Raw genomic sequence first — 20,947 nt, 5'->3', positions numbered from 1 at the left:
TGGGCTGTATAAGCTCACTTTGTATGACAAGTGTGGACAAAATTATGCAAATGCTATTGCAAATTCAAGGGCTATTTCAGATGCAAAACTTTGGCATGCACGTTTTGGTCATGTGAATTTTGCAGTTTGCTGCGTTTGCAGCAATTTGATATGGTTGCTTCTTTGCCGCCTCTTGAAGCACCTCTCAAACATGTTTGTGAAGGCTCTATTTGGGTAAGATGCAGCGCTCTAAGTTTCCAAAGGATGGTTCAGTTCGAGCCACATGCAGGTTGCAACTTGTGCATAGTGATGTTTGTGGGCCAATGCAAACTCCATCCTTTGGCAATTACCTTTACTTTGTGACTTTCATTGATGATTACTCCAGGCATGCATGGGTATTTCCGCTTAAAGCAAAGTCCGAAGTTTTTATGTGCTTCAAACAATTTTTGGCTATGGCTGAAAATGTCTCGAAATGTACTATGGGCACCCTCCATTCTGATTGAGGGGGGGAGTATATGTCTCATGAATTCAATGCATTTCTGGCTAGTCATGGGATAAAACACCAATGTACAATGCCTTCTGCACCTCAACAAAATGGTGTTGCTGAGAGGAAAAACAGGTCACTTACGGAAATGGCACGATGTATGGTCAAAAGTCAAGCTTTGTTGCCTTCTTTTTGGCTTGGGGACATCATGTGTGCCACTTATGTACTAAACAGGTGTCCTACAAAATCTTTGTAGTCTATTACTCCATATGAATCATGGCATGATAGAAAGCCTTCTATTGAGCACATGCGTGTTTTTGGCTATTTGGCATATGCTTTGGTGCCACAAACACAACGGAGAAAATTGGATGATAAGGATGTCAAATGTATTTTTGATGGTTATAGTGCTGAAAGCAAAGGTTACAGGTTGTATCATCCGCAAACAAAACGTATTTTGGTTTCACAGGATGTAGTGCTTGTGAAAGATTCTGTTTAGCCCTTGCTGTCATGTACTAGAGACAGTAATGTAAGCTCACATGACATTTATGACACTTTGTTGCCTCTTTTTGGTGGTGGAAATACAAATGTAAGTTTCAATGAGGTAAATGTATAGCCTATCGGGGTTTCTCAAAATGTTACAGATCAGCCTATTACTGATGCAGATGTACATGATGTACTTGATGAGGAAAGGGCTGAAAATGAGCAGGCTAGAGGTATGCCAAAATGGCTGGTGCACACTTTGCGTGACAGTAAATTGGATGCACCTTTGTCTAGTTGTACTCGTTCAGGCTCTTGCCATGCATCTTATGCATCAGATTGTTATGCTTTGGCTGTGTCTAGGTTACATGATGTTGAGGAGTCTCTGTCTTTTGATGAAGCACAGAATTCAAAAAATTGGATCGATGCCATGCAATGAGAATATGATGCACTTATAGAAAGTGACACATGGACTTTATGTGATTTGCCTCCTGGCAAAAAGGAAATTGGTACGAAGTGGGTTTACAAGTTGAACGCAAGCCGGATGGTGAGATCATCGCCATAAGGCTCAACTTGTTGCAAAGGGTTATGCACAACAAAAAGGCATGGATTATGAAGAGACTTTTGGTCCCACTTGACGTATGACTACTGTGTGTTTTCTATGTGCATTGGCAGCTCATTTTTGTTGGGATGTACATCAATCAGACATTGTTACTGCTTTCTTGAATGGTGACATATTTGAGGAAGTTTATGTAACGTAGCCTTGCGGTTTTCTCATAAAAGGACAAGAGGACAAAGTGTGCAGATGTAAGAAGGCTTTGTATGGGTTGGAGCAATCTCCTCGTGCTTGGTATGAGAAATTTGACACTCATTTGGTCAAACGAGGCTTTTGTAATAGTCCAACAGAAAGCACATTGTATGTAAAGCGTGAGGGTGATGTACTTCTCATTGTGGTTCTTTATGTCGATTGTTTTCTAATCACTGGACCAAATGAGAGACATATTGCTAAATTTAAGGCTGATTTGAATGCTACTTTCAAGATGAAATATTTGGAGCTGTTGCATCATTACTTGGGTATACAATTTAAGCAGTGTGATGGTGGTATTGCCTTGTGTCAAAAAAGTTACATAGAGACATTGCTATGTAAGTTTGGACTTGAGGATTGCAAACCTATTGCCACTCCGATGGAAACAGGTTTGAAGTTGAGTTGACATGATGTTGGCGATCCTGCTGATGTCACTGTTTACCAAACTGCTATTGCTTGCCTCATTTATGTATACAACACGAGGCCGGATATTCAGTTTGCAGTCTCACAGGTCAGTAGATTTATGCATAGCCCAAGGTCTAAGCATTGTCAGGCTGTCAAGAGGATTTTTTGCTACCTTAGTGGCACTTTACATCTTGGCTTGTTTTATCCCAAGGGGGGATCATTGCCGCCAGATTTACATGCTTTTTCGGACTCAGATTGGGCTGGTTGTTTTGACACGCAAGTGTCCACAAGTGGTTTTTGTTTCATGCTTGGCATTTCATGTATATCATGGTTGAGCAAGAAGCAACCTACTGTGGCCACTTGGAGTTGTGAGACTGAGTACAGGGCAGTCTTCACAGCTACGATTGAGTGTGTATGGCTCAGACGCCTTATGGCTGATTTGGGTGTTGCACAAGACACTGCCAACACTATCTACACTGACAGTCAGAGCGCATTGGCAGTTGCAAGGAACCCAGTTTTTCATGCTCGCATAAAGCACATTGAGGTGCATTACCACTATGTCAGGGAGAGGCTCTCAGCAGGGAGATCAGCTTGGGTTATGTGCCAACACAGGACAACTTTGCAGATCTTTTCACAAAGGCATTGTCTTGTGAGAAGCTCGAAGCTTTACACAAAGCTTTGGACTTACTCCCCTTTGTGGATTGATCATGTCCTTAGGGCATGTCACTTCCGTTCACTCATGTGCCAGCTCTCGTTCACCGCATCACTCCAGGGGGGATTTCTTACCATATACATGTGGTAGTGATGTGTGTGAACACACTAGGACCCTCGAGGCATTTTTTCCCTCTTTAGGAGGTTTTTTCCCCTCGTGCATTTATATATGCCCATCACTCTAGGGCTACCTATCTTTCCATTGTACACTAAGTAACACACTCTCTATTGTTTGCCTTGAGCTTCCTTCATCTTCTCCAAGGTGTGTGCGTTTCTCTGCAACCCTAATTGTAACACTGGGTAGGTTGGTTTCAGTCTCCCAAGCACTCCAGTTTTGATGTGTATGGAGCGTAAGGAATGGAAACAACTTGTAGATACACATGACTAAAGCATCGTGAACGACTTACACAGAATGGAAGATCTTTCACTTTCAAGTACATTGGTATGCTCGAATTTTAAATGTCACTTTGCACGTGGGAGAGGCAAAATATTGAAAGAATAGAGAGCTCAAAGAACAATATTGCAATGTATGCTCACTTTCATTATCCAAAAATTTAGGTCAAAAGTTACAAAATTTGACTTTTATACCTTAGCTAAAGTTTAAGAAATGGAACCCTACCTAAATGGCTCATTAATAAGGCTAGGAATTGCAAATAATTACAAATTTGAAAGCCCTTGGCCCCTTTACACTCTTTGGCAATCAATTGTGATACAACAAGTTTAAACTTTTACGAGATTTCAAATTAATGAATGAGGTTTTGATACAATAAGTGGGGATACAAAATAATAATGATGTTCTTGTTAGCTGAGCCAACTAACATTCCCCCCTCCTTGTTTGTGCCGTTTGTGACACAATTATTTAGGGCTTGCAAGCTTCATTCCACTTTAGGTGTTGCTCCAATCCTTGTGGTACTTCAACCGCAATTATTTATCTCCAATTGACATGAACTACATGGGAGTCCTATCTTTGTGCTCGATGGCTGAGTAGCCCACAAAGTGTTCTGTTAAGTTAGCGATGACCGTGCCAAATATCTTGCTTCTGTAAGTGAAGAAACTTGTATATAACACCTCTTCAAATGTCTGCATGTAGTATGAGGGTAAGAACATTACCTTTACGTAAAAGCCGTAGAGGACCTCCTATGATGGTTTCTATGACAAGTCATAGCACATGCCTTGATTTCCCTCAAGGAATGACATCCAGGTGACATCTGTGTGTTCAGCCCGATGGAATGTCTGTAAAAAGGTTTGAGGCATCTTAGAAATTTTGACCAACATAGTGCAGGCCAAGTTTGGTATCCCATGGAAAAGCTGTATCGTGGATGGGATATTCTCCACCATATAATCTTTGATTGTTTGCCATTCCGTGGTGGTGGGAATCATGGGTAATTGAGCCAAGTGGGCCGCTTTTGTTTAATGATGGAGTGCTGCTTCCAACTACGGACCCTTGGGACTAGGCACTGCACTGAATCTTGCTTGATGTCTATTAGGGCATTGGTGTAGAGAATGACATATCTTGGGTGCCAATTCAACCAAATGTTGCATCACTTAGGATGTACCATTGTGGGATTGGTTGCGAGCACTTTGAGTAGTATTTCTTTGATTTGGAGTTCTTCAACTAGATTAGCAGGTAGGGGAGAGCCTGTTGATGCCACTCTACATTGATATTTTTCGTTGTTATAAGGTTGATATTGATTGAATGAAGAATCCTCTCCTCCCACTGCATGGCCTCCTTCCACACTTGCTCAATTTTGTCTTCTACTTGTCTTCTACTTGCTTTTAAAGCAAGTTCTCTTCTTCTGTAGTCAAGCTTGTTGTAGGTGCGAAGGAGCTGGCTTCTTCTTGTGTAACCACAATCTAGGTGGGACTTGCTTCGGTGGTTAGTGTTTCTTCAAAATTCATGAACTGTAAGGTATTTGTATCTCCCATGGTAGTCTCTAGTTAGTCCTCCTTGAAGGTGGATGCTTGAGCTTTGATGTCCTCTTGAGCTTTTCTATTCTCCTCCTTGAGATGTGCTATCTCCTTTTGATAGCCTTCTTCTCTTTGCATATGTAACATTTAATGGTCTAATAACTTGTGTGTAGCGGAAAATAGCATGAACATAGTGAGCATTTCATTAGAATAACTTCCTAATGAGAATAACAAGAGTGCTTGGGTGGAGAGAGAAACAAAAAGCATAACACCTAGCTAGATAGCATGAACAATACTTCAAAAGAGAGAGAAATTAAGCAATTGATAACATTTGAGGACCAGATTTGCATGGAGCCGGTCCTCCCTCCAAAAGGCTTTGTATTATGGTTTCTCCCATCAAGAGAGACATTTTACAATACAATTTCTTGTGTTCCTTCAATACTAGCTAGTGCAATGAAGATGGAAAATTCATGCACTATGCAAAACACTTATCAAACACAACATCAATTCCCTCACGGTCTCAGACCCAAGACCTCACACACCTTCGAAGATGGTGAGAGCTAGCAGGGTATGAGAGTAGATTGAGAGGAAGAAGGAGTATTCTTACGAGAAAGATGTACATCGCCTCACATAATCACTCATATTAGCATAGCTTAGCTTAGTAAATATCATGGTAGAGGAGATGAGCATGCATTGACGCTTGGATCTTGGTTGGATTTGCATCACAAAGCCAAGAGTTGTTGGTGTAGGCCTCCCTTCTCACAAGCTTGGAGTAGGTGATAAGCTTTCCATTAAAGCTTGAGAAGAAGAGAGAGTCTTCTTTACTTCACACATGAGCTAGTGTGAGTGTGTAGGTGATAATGCCTTTGAAAAATCATCCCCCTCTCTCCCTTGGTCTACCCCTCTTGCTATTTGCTCTTGCTAGCATCCTATTGGACCTCCCCAGGCTTAGCCAATGGTAATTAAGCAGCATAAGTGATAGCCTTCTGACATGTTTCCCCCTTTCCCCTTTTGTGAGAGCTTTAGGTAATTATTTAATTCAACTAAATTCTCATTGGACCCCTTTGCCTCCTGGCCAATAGGAATTAGGCAAGCGATTGGGCTGCTGAATGCTCATTGGTCCCCTTGGGAGACTGCCCAATATTCTTCTAGAGAGCTTAATTCTTATTGGTTATTTTATTAAGTATTTTTTAATTGATTAAACTAGATTTACTCTAGACTAATTCTCATTGGTACACCGCCAAGGCCATCCAATAGGAATTGGGTACACCTTGTGGGCATGTGGGCTAGGGAGCTGACATGTGTCCTTGATTCCCTTTGTGTAAAGGGAGCTTGTGTGTGTGTGTGTGTGAGTTTCTCTCTCATCCCGTACTTGCAAGGCTCGCCCCCTCCTATGTAGGGATTGCCAAAGACTTTTGGGACACACACAAAGCATCCAATTCTTCCAATGTTTGACCTTTGGACACAACCTTTGAATTTTGGAACCTTAGCATTTTGGAAGTCTTAATGGGCAATAAGAAAAATAGAGTCTTATAAGACAAAATTTTGTTCATTTTTAACATTTGTACATTTTCTTACTCTTGGGAAGCATTGTAAGCATTGACAAGGTTTAGGTTATCCTTTCATTGTATGCCTTGCATCCATCTACATCTTCAAAAGGATAATTCTTAAACTTAATAAGATATTGTTGGATAGTCTTACCGCCTCTTAGTACCTTGTCTTCATGTCGGAGAATGGACTCGGGCTGCAACACCTCTTCTTGGTCCTCGATCTCCGGTGGGTCTTCAATAGTTGGTTCCCTAGGTGGCTCTCCTTTGTAGGGCTTGAGTAGGCTCATATGGAAAGCATTGTGTATGAGCCAATGGTTGGGCAACTTGAGTTGATAGGCCATCTCATTGATTGGCCTAAGAATCTGGAAGGGACCATAGTACCTTTTTGCTAACTTAGCATAGTACTTTTGGTGTCCCATAGGATTCTTGCCCGTCGTCTGAGTTAATCAAGGCTTGGGAAATTTTAATAAGACCCAATCATTTTCTTTAAAGGCTTGGGCTCTTCTGTGCTTGTCAGTAGCAGCCTTTTGCCTTTGCCGTGACATAGAGATAGCATCCTTGATCTTTTGGAAAGATTCTTGTAGGTCTCGGCTATACTCATCTGCAGCGAAGATCTTCCCGTGTACCTTAAGTAGTAAGGAACTTTTTGATCTTCCCTCAATTACCTCAAAAGGTGCTTTTCCCATGGAAGTATGTACAGCGTTATTGTAGGCATACTCCACGAAGGGTAAGTACTTCTCCCATTGGGATCTTTGATCTACTTCCGTTACATAGGCTTTTAGTAGATTGAGAATTGTTAGGTTAGCTATTTCACTTTGGCCATCCGTTTGCGGGTGATGGCCAAAGAGAAGTTTAGCCTTGTTCCTAAATTCTCAAAGAGACCCTTCTAGACATTACTGGTCATTCTAGGATCTCTATCCGACACTATGGACATTGGCAAGCCATGGTACTTGAAGATTTGTGAGATGAAGAGGGTTGCCATTTGATGGGCTTTGATAGTCTTTTTGACAAGTATAAAATGAGCTTGTTTACTGAACCTGTCTACTATCGTCCATATTCTCGTATTCCCATGGATAGACTTAGGCAATCTAAAGATAAAATCCATGGATATGCTCTCCCATGGTGAATTAGGGATTGGCAAAGGTTGAACAATCCAAGTTGCTTCCCTCTATCAAACTTCGTCTTTTGGCATATCACACATTTAGAAACATATCTTGTATGTTTGATTTCATGGTAGGCCAATAGAAATATGTTTCAATGCCCTTTAGGGTAGACTGAATCCCTCTATGTCTTGCATAAGGAGGAGCATGAGATTCATACATTACTTTCTCATGTAGTGAGCTAGTAACGCATAGTCTATTGCCATAGAGAAGATAACCATCTTGTAAAGTAAATGGTTCCTCTTTCTTCCCTAGTGCAAGGGCTGAAATCACATCTCTAAAATCGGGATCAATAGCATACTCATCTATCATAGAAGATAGATCATTGTGAGTTGCTATGGAAACCGCATTCACTCTCGGCCATCTTGAGAGTGCATCGGCTACTTGATTATGCTTGCCAGCAATGTGAGCAATATGAAAATGAAATAGTGAAAGAAAATTTGCCCACCTCATTTGTTTGTCAGAGAGCTTGGTCTGCATCATGAAGTAGTTAAGACTTTGGTGGTCCGTTCGCAAAATAAAAGGAGTCCCCAATAAATAGTGCTTCCATGAGTCTAAGGCATGTAGAACTGCGAGGAGTTCCTTTTCATATATGCCTTAAGCTTGCTCAACAAGGTCGAGCCTTCGACTTTCATAGCCTATGGCGTGCCCTTGTTGAAGCAAAATAGCTCCAAGGCAATCACCACAAGCATCGCATTGGACCTCAAATGGTTTTGAGAGATCCGGTAATGTAAGCATAGGTTGAGAGATAAGATTTTCTTTAAGCTTTTCGAAAGCATTGTTTTCCTTGACAGACCATGTGTACCTAATGTTTTTCTTTGTTAGGTCATGTAATGGTCCTGCTATTAGTGAGAACGTTTCTATGAAGCGTCTCTAGTATGTGCACATACCTATAAAGCTTCTTAACTCATGAAGATTCCTTGGTATAGGCCATCCTTTTATTACCTCTAACTTTGAGGGATCCATTTGGATGCCATCTTGAGAGATAATGTGACCTAAATACTGAATCTCTTGTAAGAAAAATTCACTTTTCTTTCGATTAACATAAAGTTTATTCTCTCTTAGAACTTGAAATATTACCTGGAGGTGTCGCTTGTGTTCGTTTAATGAACTAGAGTAGATGATGATATCATCAAAGAACACTCTAGTAAAGGTTTGGTGAGGCCTGAATAGCTTCTCCATCAAGCGGTTGAATGTGGCTGGTGCATTGGTCAAGCCAAAAGGCATGACAATGTATTCATAAAGACCAAACGTAGTGCAAAATGCGGTCTTTACAATGTCTTGATCAACTATCCTTATTTGATGATAGCCACTTTTTAGATCAATCCTACTGAAGTAGGTGGACCCTTGTAGCTTATCAAATAGGTCTTCTACCCGTGGAATGGGAAACCTATTCTTGACAGTGATCCTATTTAGTGCTCTATATTTGACACATATACGATATGTGCCGTCTTTGTTTTGCACCAGTAGCACAGGAGAACAAAATGGAGATGAGCTAGGCCTAACCATGCCCTTCTCAACTAACTCATGCACTTGCCGCATAATCTCTTCTTGTTGAGCTTGAGAAACTCTATAAGGAGGGTCATTAGGCGGTGAACTTCCTGGAAGAAGTTCAATTGCATGGTCATCATTGCCTCGTTTAGGAGGTAACCCACAAGGAATGTCGTTAATAAAAACATCTTGAAACCCCTTGAGAAAATTGGATAACTCTAATTCCTTTTGATTTTGTATATTTTCTTTTGCTAAAACATTAGGTTCATTTTGAGAATCTGTAACAAAAATTATGTACACGGAAATAGAGCTCTTTATTGACTTGTTGAAAGCTTGTGTTTGTACAATGGGTATATTGTTACCCATTTCCTTAGCATCTATATACATATCTTTTTTCCTGAACTTAAAGGAGATTCTCCTTTCAGGAAATTTAACATTGGCAGCCATGCTAGCAAACCATGGTGCCCCTAGGATTACATCCTCATGCTTGAGAGGAGAGATAAAGAAGTCCTCTTTGTCCACATAGCTTTGGACATGGAGCCTCAATTTCTCGACTAAGGGAGTGACTGAAGCTTCTTGCCCCTTGAAAGCACCATCTGCGGGTAGGACATCTCCCATCTCGTAGGCTTGCATGACTAGCTTGGTGGCCAACTCTATAGATATAAAATTATGCATAGAACCGGGGTCAAAGAGAATAAAAGCATCATGTTCTCTTACCTTTTCAAAGCATGGCATAGAGGAGATCCTTTGTGGTGAGTTTCCTCCTCTTGGATTTTGACCAGGTAGCTCTAGGAGGATCATGGTGGTTGTTCTTTTGGGGACAAGCGCGGTACGCATGCCCTTGTTCGTCGCACTTGAAACACCGGTTATCCTTGTGATAACACTCAAGCTCTTTAGGAGAGAGTTTATTTTTTCCTTTATAAACTCTCTTCTCTTTAGCTTTGTTGGAGTTGCCCTTAGGAGACTTTTGGACATTGTCCTTCCCCATAGGCTTATTGGAACCCTTGTTTTCAGGGGGCTTAGAATTCCTCTTAGTCTTTGTTTGGAAATTGATTTGAGAGGCCACCATCGTATGATGTATTACCGCCGATATGGTGCATGACCTTTGGGAGTTGACATACTCCACCCTTTCTTTGGTTTAGCTTGCACAAAAGTGCTGCTTTTGCTCTCCAAAAACCAAGTTTTTGAAGACAGTGGATTTGAGTTGTAGGTCCCAAAACTTGTCTACATATTTGTGGATGGATTCATAGGGAGAGAGCTTCAAGCTTCGCCATTGGGTGAGTACTTTGTCTTTGGCATCGGTGGCCAAAAACTACTTCATAATGGAAGCTCTTAAAGCTTTCCATGTTCGTGGAGCTTCACCATTGGCCCGTAGACTATACCACCATTGTCTGGCAGACTTTTGAAAGTGCATAGCTACATGGCATAGCTTAGAGGACTCCGTGAAGCCCTCATCTCCAAACGCCGCATCGAATTGTTGGATAAAGGCCAAGACTTTGTTTGTAGCACCAAAAGTGCCATCGTAGGTAAGGAAAGAGTTGCTCTTCCCTCCCCCTTTGAACTTCTTGAGCTTGGATGACCTCTTCCACGCAGCATAGGATTTCCTATGGCCTCTTCTTTTTGATGGTTCAAAGGTTGCACCATCACTTTCTTCAAAAGATGAATAATTTGAGGAAGATGGAGAAGAGGGTGACCTCTTTATTGCCTTCTTCTTGCCTTGATCTTCGTTGTCTTGACCATCACTTTCATAAGAGGAAGAGGATGAAGAAGATGGAGAAGAGGGTGTTCTCTTTCTCACCTTTTTCTTCTCTTGCTTTTTGTCATCCCTCTTTGAAGTATGGTGTGGATAAGTATGCGATGGTCTTCTCCGTTTTGGAGGTGATGGAGAGTGTTTAGTCCGCCGTCTTCATGGATCCATCTCCGTCGAGGTGACGGGAGACTCACTTCTTTCTTGTTCCTTCGGTGGAGGCTCTTGAATTCTCCTTTGAGAGGAGATGCGTCATTAAGGAGCAAATTTCTGAGCCCTTCATAGGGATCCTCTTCTTCTTCCCGAATTGGAGAGAGAACTCTTTTGGAAGTCTCGTAAGGAGACTTCCTAGGTGTTCTCTCGTCATGGTGGGGAGCTTGGAGGATCCCATGAGCACAAAGCTGCCGTTGCACTTCACTTTGGAGGGATGGATTGCCCATGGCTTGTTGAAGCCTAGAAACAAGATAGTTAACAAGCATTGGGGCATCATTAGTAGCTTGCTCATTAGCAAAATCAAAGTTATCAACATTAATTTCACTCTCTTTACTATTGTTAGCCATTGTAACAACTTTTAGGTGTACTTTGGCACTTCAAGCCCTAGTTGCTAGTCCTCTTTACCCCTTTAGAAAAAGCACTCAACCTACTGTATCCGTGGCTCGAATACCATTAATTGCAAGGAATAGAAGAGAGGGTCGTTCAACACCAAAACAACACCGGCTCCTGTCAAGCTTCTAATAGCTCAATAGTGGTTAAGCTGTAGGCAAGTGCTGTAGGACTCCACTATTAAGACCATAGCTCTCGGCAGTGATGCCCCGTTAGCTGCACAAAGGCCGGTGCACTACAAGGCTGAAAAATCCCTATTCTACTTACTCACATGCAATTAATAGTACCAACCATTTATAGCTAGCTTGAGGACCTCCCTTCTTGAGCAAGAAAAGAGAAACCTTGTGCTCTGATACCAATGTAACATTTAATGGTCTAGTAACTTGCGTGTAGCGGAAAATAGCATGAACATAGTGAACATTTCATTAGAATAACTTCCTAATGAGAATAACAAGAGTGCTTGGGCGGAGAGAGCAACAAAAAGCATAACACCTAGATAGATAGCATGAACAATACTTCAAAAGAGAGAGAAATTAAGCAATTGATAACATTTGAGGACCGGATTTGCATGGAGCCGGTCCTCCCTCCAAAAGGCTTTGTATTATGGTTTCTCCCATCAAGAGAGACATTTTACAATACAATTTCTTGTGTTCCTTCAATACTAGCTAGTGCAATGAAGATGGAAAATTCATGCACTACGCAAAACACTTATCAAACACAACATCAATTCCCTCACGGTCTCAGACCCAAGACCTCACACACCTTCGAAGATGGTGAGAGCTAGCGGGGTATGAGAGTAGATTGAGAGGAAGAAGGAGTATTCTTACGAGAAAGATGTACATCTCCTCACATAATCACTCATATTAGCATAGCTTAGCTTAGTAATTAGCATGGTAGAGGAGATGAGCATGCATTGAAGCTTGGATCTTGGTTGGATTTGCATCACAAAGCCAAGAGTTGTTGGTGTAGGCCTCCCTTCTCACAAGCTTGGAGTAGGTGATAAGCTTTCCATTAAAGCTTGAGAAGAAGAGAGAGTCTCCTTTACTTCACACATGAGCTAGTGTGAGTGTGTAGGTGATAATGCCTTTGAAAAATCAGCCCCCTCTCTCCCTTGGTCGACCCCTCTTGCTATTTGCTCTTGCTAGCATCCTATTGGACCTCCCCAGGCTTAGCCAATGGTAATTAAGCAGCATAAGTGATAGCCTTCTGACATGTTTCCCCCTTTCCCCTTTTGTGAGAGCTTTAGGTAATTATTTAATTCAACTAAACTCTCATTGGACCCCTTTGCCTCCTGGCCAATAGGAATTAGGCAAGCAATTGGGCTGCTGAATGCTCATTGGTCCCCTTGGGAGACTGCCCAATAGTCTTCTAGAGATCTTAATTCTTATTGGTTATTTTATTAAGTATTTTTTAATTGATTAAAATAGATTTAATCTAGTCTAATTCTCATTGGTACACCTCCAATGCCATCCAATAGGAATTGGGTACACCTTGTGGGCATGTAGGCTAGGGAGCTGACATGTGTCCCTGAATCCCTTTGTGTAAAGGGAGCTTGTGTGTGTGTGTGTGTGTGTGTGTGTGTGTGTGTGTGTGTGAGTTTCTCTCTCATTCCCTACTTGCAAGGCTAATTCTCATTGGTCCACCTCCAAGGCCATCCAATAGGAATTGGGTACACCTTGTGGGCATCTAGGCTAGGGAGCTGACATGTGTCCCTCATTCCCTTTGTGTAAAGGGAGCTTGTGTGTGTGTGTGTGTGTGTGTGTGTGTGTGTGTGTGTGTGTGTGTGTGTGTGTGTGTGAGTTTCTCTCTCATCCCGTACTTGCAAGGCTCGCCCCCTCCTATGTAGGGATTGCCAAAGACTTTTGGGACACACACAAAGCATCCAATTCTTCCAATGTTTGACCTTTGGACACAACCTTTGAATTTTGGAACCTTAGCATTTTGGAAGTCTTAATGGGCTGAACCTTAGGGTCTTTTAAGCCCATTGTTGCACATGGCTCTTTTACAGATGCCCCCCCCTTTGGATCCCTATTTTCCCTCCTTTGGATCCCTACTGTGGCCAATCTGCTAGCTTAACCAATATTCTAGCTTTTTCTCCGCCGCTCGCACTTCCCCATATTAAATGATCAGTTTAACATGAGAAAATAATTTAGGAGAATTAGATATTGATTATTATGACAGCATAAATTTGAAGGATAGTTCTCGGTATTGCATTTGCTCGAGCTTGAATTCCATTTCTAGTTCTTTAGTCTGTTGCTCCAAGGGATATGTAGGCTTCATCAATATTTTGCAATGTCACCAGAGTGGGATTTTCTCATAGTTGGTTGAGTACCTGAGTCTGTTCTTGGCATTGAGATTCTGATTGTGCTAGCGGAGCATTTGCTACATCAAGCTGGACTTGGACCCTTTGAGCAAAAGAGTTAGTATTTTGTAAGGTAGTGGTCAACTCTTTTATGTGTTGCTCTTGATGCTGCGTTGTTGACCTTAAGACTTCTATGTTTGCTTCAAATTTTGTTGTCATTTCTTTTAGTTTCTTGTTGGTACTCTCTATTTCCTTGCTAATCGCATTATTGAAAGATTTGACCACCTCAAGACTTGTCATTGCAAGCTTTAAAGCTATCGGCGGTGATGGATCTTTTGGTGTCACTCATAGACTTAATCTTTCATCCTATCCACAACTTCATGAGGATATCTTTAAAACATATCTAACTCTTCCTAGTTCTCTACTTGTCAAGATGTACTTGCTTTATGTTGATGTGTAGGCATCTCTTCTTTTTGCATCTTCACATGCACTTGATCTGCTACTCTCTGTTCAGTCTTTATGGGATGCTTATGAATTCCTAAAACATCTATCTGTACTTAAAAAATCTCTTGAATGTGAGTGCTTGGCTCTTCTTGTAGACGGAATCCCCATCCCCGAGCAAGTACTTCCGAGCAAACAAAAAACTGAGCGAGATAGGTTAGATAAGCGAACTTGTTGTATCTTACTTTGTTTATAACAAAATATCCATAATGTTAATTTTTTCGCAAACGTATATGAAAAATTTAAGAGAGGCACTTGAACTAACCGAGCCACCAAAAAACTGAGAAAAGAAATTGAATGAAGAACATAACCCCAATCTTCAATAAAGATTATGTAGCAAACCCGTTGCATCTTACATTGTCTAAAACAAAATAGTGTTCATTTCTTTACAAACACATACGAAATTTACAAGAAACATTAATAGAATGCACTCTCAAAACTTGTGCTAATCTCTCACAAACTAGGGCTTATCATAAGTAGACAAAATACCACTACATTTCAAACTACATACCACACAAAACCTTTACATCTAGAGGCACTTTAACTATTGTTTCACATTTGGCCCCAATCCTCCCAAAGCTTGAAACAACTCCAGCTTCGTTAGGGGTGCTTGGTGCATGAACTCATGGGCATGAGAGTCCAAACCCAAAATTTAGAGAAACACATAGTAAATATGATTGCATGGCACATATGTCAACCTCTTGGACTCTCTCTTTTGGAAGTCCTCACATGTACATCTTGGAAAATCGGACAATGTCACAGAGTATGAAACTCTCTTTGCCCTTGACCCCTCTGTGCTAATGTAGAAAACATGCACACAACAATTACCTCTTTAACTAATGTTGTTGCCATGAATTCAATTATGGTATGTAATGTTGTTGCCATAACTTCAATTATGGTATGAAATTCTTTTGTTAGCTTTGAGTGCCATTTAATAATCTTGCCATCCATGTATTTGGGCTGAAAGGCACTTGGAACTCTATTTGCTGCTTGAATGCCCGGCCCGTTTACAGTTGCACATTCTACCCCATGTTGTTGTTGAAGTACAAATCCATGTGCTTGGAGTTTTTCTACCTCATGTGGTAGTAGATTTGTGCCCTCTACGACCCTCCAAACCCATGGTGCAGGTCCAGGTGGCCCCACCACCATGTCATGAATCTTCCATGTGTGCATGTTACTAGCATTGCAGAACCATACATAACCCTCAACAATCCCCCCAGGCTTTGATCCTGACGAGGGATATTTTCTTCGACCCCAAAAAGCACGGTGCAGCTACCCTAGAATTAATATTAGGCGAGCCTTGATTAATGAATTGTCCACATCTATCTGTTTGATCTTGCAAAATTCCAAAACATGTCATTTTACGTCCAGGTTTAGTTCTTATAATTGCCCATACCGTTTTTGCAACAGTCACCTTAGGCCAATACTTTGTTTCCCCATGTGCACGTGCATACTTTGTTCCACCAATGGGTTCAGTGACTGTGGCATACTCGGGCCTGTGGCTATCATCCTCCAGCACAACACCAACATCCACAAAGATTGGTCTCTTTTTCTTTATGCTCTTCTCCCTTATATTTGACCTATTCATCTCTGGACTTTGCAAACCCATTTCGTCCATTGAGCAGTGTGTAAGATTGACCAACTTCGTTGCAGCCGAGGCAGTGGATGAATGATTTAAAAATCTTTGTGCAAGGTGTTGTATTCTGGGACCACTACATGTCTTTGCACCTTTAAGGTATGCATTGTACTTAACACTTTGTAGTACAACCATTTCCATATCTACCCCTGCGGCTTCATATAAACTAATTTCCTCTTTGAAACCAAAGCATGCCCACATGCACTGGCATGTTTACTCTCAGACAAGTTAGTATTTGGCACAAAAATGGCAGACTCATCTTGCATAACAAATCTTCTTCCCCAATGTGAAACTCTGATATCCCACCAAGCCAACCATGTCTCTAAACATGAAACTTCACCATCAACAGCATGCCCTGCTCTCCAAAGGCGACGAAGCTCTCCTTTGCAAATATCTGCTTGAATCTCTGATGGTGCATTTTGCCATTTTTGGCATTTAATTTTGTGTTCCTCTTGTGAGGAAGGTTTGGTACACTTAGTAGTATGCCGGATCATCGATTGCTCCCAATGAAACATGCAAGACCTTTCCTTAGATGGTACAACCATGTTGGGACCCCCAAAATAAAATGTGATGACTGCTATCCAATTTGCATTAGCCTCTTCAAATGACAAAAGAAAAAGAAAAGCGAGTTGCTCTTATCCAACAAAGCTTGTCTGCGGAAGAGCATCAGAAAGAAGAAGAGAGAATTTGTGAAGAGATTACTCACAAATATCAGGATCGAATTGTAAGGTATGTAGATAACATGGATCCTTAAGTACTTGTCATTTGCAATATTAAAATTTTCAGTTGCTTAACATTGTTGATCCCAATCTTGGGACGGATTGGCTAGTAAGAGTTTTGTATTTAAAATGGGGTCTTGATAGTTGGGCTACATTGGAGAAGCTGAACTTAATAGCACTTCAAGACACCCCTGTGCAAAACAAGATTCATTGGGTTTCATTATTGGAAGCAGACAAGATTACAAGGAGTGCATATGGTCTGAAAAAGGGAGATCACGTCCTTCGCATGTAAGTATAGGTAAGATTCAAAGTACTAAATATATCATGTCTTTATATATAAGTCTAACTTTGTCTCCTCTTTTTATTTGGGATTGTAGCTGGCTTTGCAGAGAGGGTTTTTTGGCCCGGGTTTTTCAGAGGGCATTTCAGATTGTGTCAGATCTTTTGGATGTGCCAGGCGGGGTGCCTTTGCAGCATGACTGCACTCTTGCATTCTACTTTGAAGAAATTAAATTTGAGGCGAGGCCCTATCTATTTACAATAGAGGTGTCTCTTGGAGTGAAGACTAAGGATATCGATAAGCAGACATTAAAGAAGGTGTATACATTGAGAATGGCGGCACAACATTTGGCTTTCAGGTGAATCACTAACTTAGATATATATTATTCGTTGTTATTGTTTTGTAACCTTCGTGTCACATAATTGACCTTTGTAGATTCTTCATGTTCTTGGTTACCAAGAGTGTCTTGCCTGCCATGCCCTTTCTCTCTAGACAATGGACTCAACTAGCGATCCAAGACACAAGAATGTATCCCTCTAGTATGCACACATTGACTCCTTGGGAGATAGATAATTGTCCATGGTGGATAGATATGGAGAAGGTCCATGTTCTTGGACATGAAAGAGAGCTACAAGAGATGATATCAAAGGATGCTGCGATGAAGGTTCCACCAGTAGACATAGTAGAAGAGAGTCGTGCAGATATGTTTGATCATGCTCATATTTACCTATCTAAAAGTTACAGTGCTCTGATTTGAAGTGTTCTATTTTAGCTATGTGCAACTCACAAAAGGAAAAGGAAAGGGTTGTGGATCCATGTTCTTGGATGTGAAAGAGAGCTACAAGAGATGATATCAAAGGATGCTACGATGAAGGTTCCACCAGTAGACATAGTAGAAGAGAGTCATGCAGATATGTTTGATCATGCTCATATTTACCTATCTAAAAGTTACAGTGCTCTGATTTGAAGTGTTCTATTTTAGCTATGTGCAACTCACAAAAGGAAAAGGAAAGGGTTGTGGATCCAATCATTGAGGAGGAGGTGGAGCCACCTCCAGGTAAACTACAAAAACATTTGTTAATGCTTTCCTTCCACGTGGTTGATGCATGGCTTATTAAACCTCACTGTAATGTCTTAGTTGCTCCTCGCACGATCGTGTCTCGAAAGAGTATCTCTTTTGTTTATATTATGGAGTCTCCATCTCATTGTCTCTCTAGTTCTATGGATACTCGATGCATGGATATTGTTGGGGACTACATTGCCATTGCTGCAGACTATAGGGTGGGGATCCGTAATCTTGCATGGGTCCTTGTACACGAGCATCTCGTGCGGGCACGCTCTCACTCTATCTTGTATACCCGCGGCACGAATCAGTTTCATGGGTTGCAGATTTGATTTTCTTAGATCTTCCATTTGGTGGGCCCCTCTTAGGCTCCTCTACTTCACCTTGCTGGGACATTTTCATTGAGGATCATGTACGTGCTGGCGTTCATTTGGCATTCTCGACATTGGCGGATTTTGGATGGCTTTTGATCATGGTTTCTTTGGCAGGTCTATCTTGTTTACAGTCATGCAAAAAAATTGCAATATTTGTGGTATTTATTATTGATATTTAGTTAAAATAATAGGAGAGGCCGTTGGCTGGGTGGAGAGATTTTCTCGTGCTTCAGAGATGGTGGTTCATCGACGCATTGTAGTGCTCCATCATGGAGCATATGGTTATGTGGCGAGTTTTGGTGGTCGTGTGGAGGTGATACGTTTGTTTTTACATCAATATTTCAGCACTTTGTCTTGTTGTTTTCTCTAATCATGTCTCTAGTTTTGCAGTGTAATTGCTCTATGCTATTTATGATTCACAGAGTGGGTATGCGTCCACCTTGCTTTGTATCAGAAAGCACTGCCTTGTTCTCCGGTCTTGGTATGAACTCTTCGGATTCTTTTATGGTGCATCACCTTCCGAAGCTCTCTCAGGCTAGATCATTATTAGGCAAGCCATTGCGAGGAGGACTGCAGTGGAGCCATTCTTTCATTGCATGTTTTGTGGAGCTGCTTTGCCGACGATGAGGTATTTTTTTGGAGATTAGATGTGGCACAACCCCTGTACTAGCAGCTTGCTTGGCTTCAGGACGAGCATGTGTTGCAGTCGACATTGATGAGCCATTGATTTCAGGATATGTGTTATCGTTGCTTCGCCGAGGCAGAGAGGAGGTGTCCACCTCTTTAGATATTGATGATGAGAGTGACATGCCATTGCGTGTCAATCCCTTTGACGACTAGTGAGGCCCACCTCTTACTTTGACATTGACATTGCTCTCAACTTTTTTGTCACTATTTTTGTATCAGCGTTGGTATTTATTGATCATCGATACTGCCTATATTACTTGTTTGTTGTTTAACTTCACAATTTTTTTTTTTAATGGAAGTGCATTGCCGGTCTACGCAGAGTAGATGGCTAGAATTATGGTAGTAGATACGCGGCATGATTCTTGCATCCCTGAGAGGTATCAGAGACATAACATATTCATTGATGATGAGTGTGAGTCATCATGAGAACAATGGATTTATAACATTGGTGGATGTTAAAATTCAAATTCATGTCTTGTTGTGTTCATAAGAATCTCGTTATATCACGATGGAAACTTTTAACAATTGATGTTCTAATATTTTGGATTGTGGATAAGTAGTATGTATTGTTTTGATGGATTTGGTTAAGGTTTAAAATCCTCATGCGAGGTGTCGTGAAGGCTTATGATTATTTTTGAAATATTGCTTCATGTACAAGGGAAACTATGCCCATTTTTTAAAGAAGTACTATGCTTGTTTTGCTTTGTTTTTCATGAGAGGAGGGATAATGGTTATGGCCATTTTTATTATTTTTTCGAGTGGTGATAATACCACAACTATATACATGTTCTAATATTTTGGATTGGGGATAAGTAGTATGTACTGTTTTGATGGATTTGGTTAAGGTTTAAAATCCTCATGTGAGGTGCCGTGAAGGCTTATGATTATTTTTGAAATATTGCTTCATGTACAAGGGAAACTATGTCCAGTTTTTTTAAAAAGTACTATGTTTGTTTTTCTTTGTTTTTTGTGAGAGGAGGCATAATGGTTATGGCCATTCTTACTATTTTTTCGAGCGATGATAATACCACAACTATAGATGTTCTAATATTTTGGATTGTGGATAAGTAGTATGTACTATTTTGATGGATTTGGTTAAGATTTAAAATCCTCATGTGAGGTTCCGTGAAGGTTTATGGTTATTTTTGAAATATTGCTTCATATACAAGGGAAACTATGTCCAATTTTTTTAAAAAGTACTATGCTTGTTTTGCTTTGTTTTTTGTGAGAGGAGACATAATGGTTATGGCCATTTTTATTATTTTTTTCGAGCGGTGATAATACCACAACTATAGATGTTCTAATATTTTGGATTGTGGATAAGTAGTATGTACTATTTTGATGGATTTGGTTAAGGTTTAAAATCCTCATTTGAAGTGCCGTGAAGGTTTATGGTTATTTTTGAAATATTGCTTCATATACAAGGGAAACTATGTCCAATTTTTTTAAAGAGTACTATGTTTGTTTTGCTTTGTTTTTGGTGAGAGGAGGCATAATGGTTATGGCCATTTTTATTATTTTTTCGAGCGGTGATAATACCACAACTATAGATGTTCTAATATTTTGGATTATGGACAAATACTACGTACTTTATTAATGAATTTGGTTAAGATTTAAAATCCTCATGTGAGGTGCCGTGAAGGTTTATGGTTATTTTTGAAATATTGCTTCATATACAAGAGAAACTATGTCTGTTTTTTTCAAAAGTACTATATATTCTCGTGAGAAGTGTCATAATGATCATGGCCATTTTTTCTATTTTTTCAAGCGGTGCCAATACCACAACTATAGATCTTCGCTCGAGTTTTGCTTTGCGCGCAAAATCTTGCTCGGGCTATGGTAGGACTCCTCTTGTAGAGGTTGCTCTTCAAGATTTTTAGTGGGGGGTGCGAATTCCTTCTTCTCTTCATGCAGTTCTTCCGACTTTGCTTCTGTTGGTCATGTTGTTTCAATGGTCTTTGCCTTGACTTTGTCCTTCCCTTGATTATCTTCTTCCTCATAAAAGACATCCAATCCCACCAATGGGTCATAGTTGTGATTGTACAATGTGTCACTTTTCCTCAAA

This window comes from Adiantum capillus-veneris, chromosome 22 (assembly GCF_014529385.1).
Source record: "Adiantum capillus-veneris isolate H3 chromosome 22, ASM1452938v2, whole genome shotgun sequence".
Classification (NCBI taxonomy): domain Eukaryota; kingdom Viridiplantae; phylum Streptophyta; class Polypodiopsida; order Polypodiales; family Pteridaceae; genus Adiantum; species Adiantum capillus-veneris.
This window is presented reverse-complemented; position numbering follows the sequence as displayed.